Raw genomic sequence first — 4,972 nt, forward strand, 5'->3', positions numbered from 1 at the left:
GTTATTTCACAAAGTGTCCATCTCTGTGCCTGACCACGTTGCATGGTCACAGTGTGTTCCCCAGCCCCATCCCCACTGTGTGGAGCACTTTACCCCGCCCACCTGTTGCCCCCTAAGTTCTGACAGGCTTGCAGGTCTGACCTGGGAGAGGAGGATCAGAGCTCCTTAACTACCAACCCTAGAGAGAGTAATAGAGTAAGAATAATAATGACAATAGACAAGCATACGATAGAAGATCATGTAAGTGACTTTCCCTGAGAAGCCTGTACAACTAATTCATGTCAGCCCCGTGGATTATGTCAGCAACTGACTGAGAAAACCCTTTGTTTTCCAAAGCCTTGGTTGGTCAACATTGATTCCAAATTAAGAACTCCTTGGTCATCTGAGTAGATGTCACTCAAACATGTTCCTTCTTCATGGAGCAAGGGAAAATATGGCCCAAGGGGTTTCTGGCTCTATCAGGGTCTGCAGTGGCTTTCTCCTCATGAGAACGAACACTCAGGACTCAGCATTTCTACTTCCCTTCCGCCGAGGCGTGTGAAAATGGAGAGCTATAGAACAACAATAAACAACAAAAAAATCACAGTCAAGCCCTCTCTAGCCTCAGGAGGCAGTGTTTGGCCCGGCTTTATGTGCTGGCTAATGCACAGTTCAGGAAGAGGGGGTGGAAGGTTCTCATTTCTTTCTTCTCCTTGCTAATAACTCGAGTGTCCTACCTCTGGATATAACCTATTACATTCAGCTCTTAATTATTAGTTTTTGACAGTTGGTGGGCCTGGGATCATTTGAATAAAATAAATTCTTATATCCCTTATATCAAAATGCATATGTAGTAAATAGTTCTGAGTGTCTCTTCTTTTTGGAGTCTTATCCAAATTATTATTTTTGAATATTACTCTTTCTCTTTTTTCTCTTTTTTTCTTCTTTTCTTCCTCAGACTGCCCTTGCTGTAGGTACAAATGAAGAGTCAGATGATCTCGGGCCAGGCTGTAAAAGAGAGAAATCCAGATGCAAAACCTAGAGGATTCAGCTCTCAAAGAGCTCAGTTGTCAATTCTATCGAATTCAAAGCAATAAACACTCATTGGCTGTTCATCTCTCTGACATGCTGCACTGGGCATGGCGAGGTAGAGATGAAAGGCATCCACACACACACGGACACCCTTTGGGGAGGAAACCTAAGTGCAATTTGATTAGGGTTATAAGATAGGAATGTACACTCTGCTACAGGAACATACATACAGAAGCAATTTACTCTGCCTGGAGGGGTCCCAGGAAACTCAGTGCTGAATGACCGGCCTGAGTAATAGGGTGCTAGCTCTCAAACATTCTCTGACTGAGACTTACCATTCAAAATATATTTCACACTGTTGTCTCAGACACACAAGCACATGTCTATTTAGATGACACTTACTCTTACTGCATGTGATACATTCTTGTAATTTTTCTTCTACTATTCTGCTCCAATTGCTGATTAACACCCATTTAATTGACCAGCCTTGAGCAGTTCATGGATTGAAAACTTAGCTTAAAAAATCCTGAAATAGAGCAGGGCTTTGGAGTGACACAAAACTGGTTTTAAATCCTGGTGTGGTCAACTAGTAGTCCTGAGATTTGGACAGTTTGTTTAACTTTTCTGAGTCTGAGTTTCCCTGTCTACAGAAAAAGTATAAGTGGTTACTACCTATCTGTCTGGGATTAAAGGAGGTAACAATTGTAAGCAGCTTCCTTCCTTTATTTTATTTTTATTTATTTATTTATTTATTTATTTATTTATTTATTTATTTATTTATTTTTTAGGTACAGAGAGAAGGGGGCAAGGCAGAGGGAGAGGGAGAGAGAGAATCCCAAGCAGACTCCATGCCCAGAGAGGAGCCCAACATGGAGCTCGATCTCACGACCCTGAGATCATGACCTGAGCCATAATCAAGAGTCAGATGCTGCACTGACTGACCACCCAGGCGCCCCATAAACAGCTTTATATAGGTAGAGCTCAACAGTTAAGTCAGCGGGGCACTGACAAAGAGTCGGGGAGGGGACACTCTGGGAACATTGACTCTTTGGTAGGATTGTCCCCATCACTCAAAACAAGTCCCAAATGATGGATATGCCTACAAGCTTAGGCAAAGGTGGAAGAGAGAAAGTTTACCAAGGTTCTGCCCCCAGGAGAGTAGGTGTAAGTGTGTGTGTTTGCATGTGAATCAGTGAGTGTATATGTACATGTTTGTAGGTGTACGTGTGCGTGTGTGTGTGTGTGAGACAGAGAGTGAGCTTGTATGTGGGGGGTTTGTGGGTGTGTACTTCCATATGTGAGTTGGATAACGTGTGCTGAGGCTAGTGTCAATACAGGGACTAAATTCAGTTCTCCCTTGTCAATGACCTCTTAACCAATCCCACTGAGCTTTTCTCAAACCAGCTTCCCAAAGCTTTCCTGAGACCTTCCTCTTCCCAATAGACCACAGCCTTTTGTGACTTTGACACAGACACCTCTTCTCTCCAGGCTTGCTCTTCCTTACATATACATACTGAACATACTAGACTAGATTAACAAATTTTTAAAAATCTTTTAAGAAAATGGTAGAACGCTTTTTTGAACATAATCTTCATAGGGTGCTGATACTTAATCATGGTCAAGAGAGAGAAATAGAGCTACAGACACATGGTAATAGTTAACATTCATTAAGCAGGTACTATATGCCCGGCTCTGTGCAAACAAAATTCTTTGCATGTATCAATTCAGTTAAGACTTGTGACACCCCTATAATCTAGTTACTATTATTCCTATTCCGATTATGCAGATACAGATACCTTGCTCAAGGTCACAAAGGTAGTGAGTGACATGGCTGGGATTCAAATTTAAATGCAAATATATCTAAATACGTATCTTTCTGTGGCCCCTTTACAGACTGCGTTTGAAAAACCCTGGACTTAGGTGATCTATCTTTGAGTCTACTTTCTTGCTCTAGCAAACAATGACTTCATCAGTGACTTCACAAGACTATAAATAAATAGCTAACCTCTACAGTTCTTTGCCGCATCCAAGGATATACAAGGATATATGCACACATACACACATTATATGTATATTTATATAGATATATGTGTTACCACGAAACATATATTTGTGTATGTACTTTATATATGAATATATTTACATATATGATTAAACTATATGTGAAAGAATAAACTATATATCATGAACATATATGAATAAACTATATGTCTGGTGAACATACATATCATATATAATACCATACATATGTATAGATGAACTAAACTAATGGGGCCATAATACATACATGGAGTGTGTAGTAGATCTGTGATAGAGCTGGGACATTCAATGCCATTTCCTGTGTGCCTGAGAAACCCCCCACCTCTGTCCCAGCCAGCACCAACACTGGAAAAGAGCCAAACATGGGGTGTGATCTTCATACCTCATCAAGCTCCTGTTTTGCAAGCAAAGATAAACGGTAAATCCTGGATAACAAATCACCCTTCAAGTCCCATTTATTGATCCTTGTCTTGTCATTGCCCAGTTCATTCTGCTGCGGTCGGGGGCACAGGACTGCCTGTTTCCGAGTCCTGGGCAGCATTCTGAGACACATTAGAGAGTATAGATTTTCACCAAAACCCATGCTTAGCTCCAGGGGAACATGATGGTTAAATATAATGAATATTTACTATTGTGCCTTGAAAGAGGATTAGTGAAGGAGGACATTACTTTAATTTCTTCCATGTGGCTCTGAGCGCTGGTGGTTCATTCCTTTCCTGTACTTCGAGAGGACGTCGTGGTTGAAGAGTTAAAGTCTAATTAGGCTCCCTGTCAAAAGCAACAAAACCCTGGCTTCAGTGGATTCCCTCTGACAAAAACACCTTTTACTCTGAGGCTCCCTGTTGGCCCTGTTTCCAGTCTGATTGGAGTTCACCCTGAGTGAAGTCTCCTTCGAAGGGGCAGGAGGCCTGTCTCACAAATGCACTAGAGCCAGGGAGTCAACGCCGGCATTTACTTTGAAAAGTAGCTTGTGATTTTCTGCCGTGGTTGCAGGGAGCCGGGATGGAGACCCCGCAGACGTGGGAACCAGGCGGAGTAACCGTTGGGAGGAGCGGGGGGGGGGGGTAGTTCGTGAGTTTCCCCTTATTTGTACATCATTATTACATATAAGTTAATGAGACAATCTTTTACCTGTTTGAGGATAGAAACTGTAGGGGCAATGTATCTGAACCTCCAAAATCTCCGTTTAGGGCTGTATCTCTGTCTTGGAAGGTTGTTGGGAGAATGGCATTAAGCAAGTCTGCAGAGGCTTTGGCCCCGTGCTTGGTGCACACGGGACTTCTACTGTTCGTTTTCTCCACACTCTCCTCCCCAACCCACAGTGGCTTTGACTCCCAAGGACTGTCATTCAAAATCCCTGTTTGCTACTTACCATCTGAGGCACATTGGGCCATGATAGCAGGTAATCCTTGCTGAGCCCCTATGATGTGCCAGGAAGGAGTCTAAATGCTTTACATGTATTCATTTATTTATTGCCCTAGTTCATCCTCCCAAACCCCCAAGAGGTAACTAGGCTTTTGCAGAGAAAAATAATATATAACATTAACTGAATGCTTGCTGTTCTTACCACATGACTATTTACTTATTTTATTCTCACAGCGTTATGAAATAGATCCCATTATGCTCAGTTTCAAAGATGAGTAAACTGAGTCACAGAGTGATTATGGAATCGGCCTAAGGTCACAGAGTAAGAGCTAGAATTCCGACCAGCAGTGGGGTCCCAGAGCTCTTGTCCTTCCCCCTCCTCAGGTCATGTTGCCCCCCAAGACTTAGTTCCCTCATTTGTAAAACTGGTCTAACACAACGGTACCTATACCAAACGGTTGTTGCAATGACTGAATAAAATAGTAAATCTGAAAACACTTCACAAATGATAACATGACACATAAGTGCTAAGGATTATTGTAATTTCTGGCTGCAG

The 4,972-nt window shown here is 42.2% G+C and overlaps 1 long non-coding RNA gene across 1 annotated transcript; it reads right to left on the bottom strand.

The window, feature by feature from the left end:
* Nucleotides 1-258: 258 nt before the first annotated feature.
* LOC113916201 lies at nucleotides 259-4,254 on the bottom strand. Its single transcript, XR_003517873.1, has 3 exons — nucleotides 4,183-4,254; nucleotides 3,721-3,819; nucleotides 259-987 (listed from the first exon to the last, which is right to left on the bottom strand). It is a non-coding gene; the product is annotated as an uncharacterized LOC113916201 (long non-coding RNA).
* Nucleotides 4,255-4,972: the final 718 nt, after the last annotated feature.

Source organism: Zalophus californianus, chromosome 4, assembly GCF_009762305.2.
Source record: "Zalophus californianus isolate mZalCal1 chromosome 4, mZalCal1.pri.v2, whole genome shotgun sequence".
NCBI classification, from domain to species: domain Eukaryota; kingdom Metazoa; phylum Chordata; class Mammalia; order Carnivora; family Otariidae; genus Zalophus; species Zalophus californianus.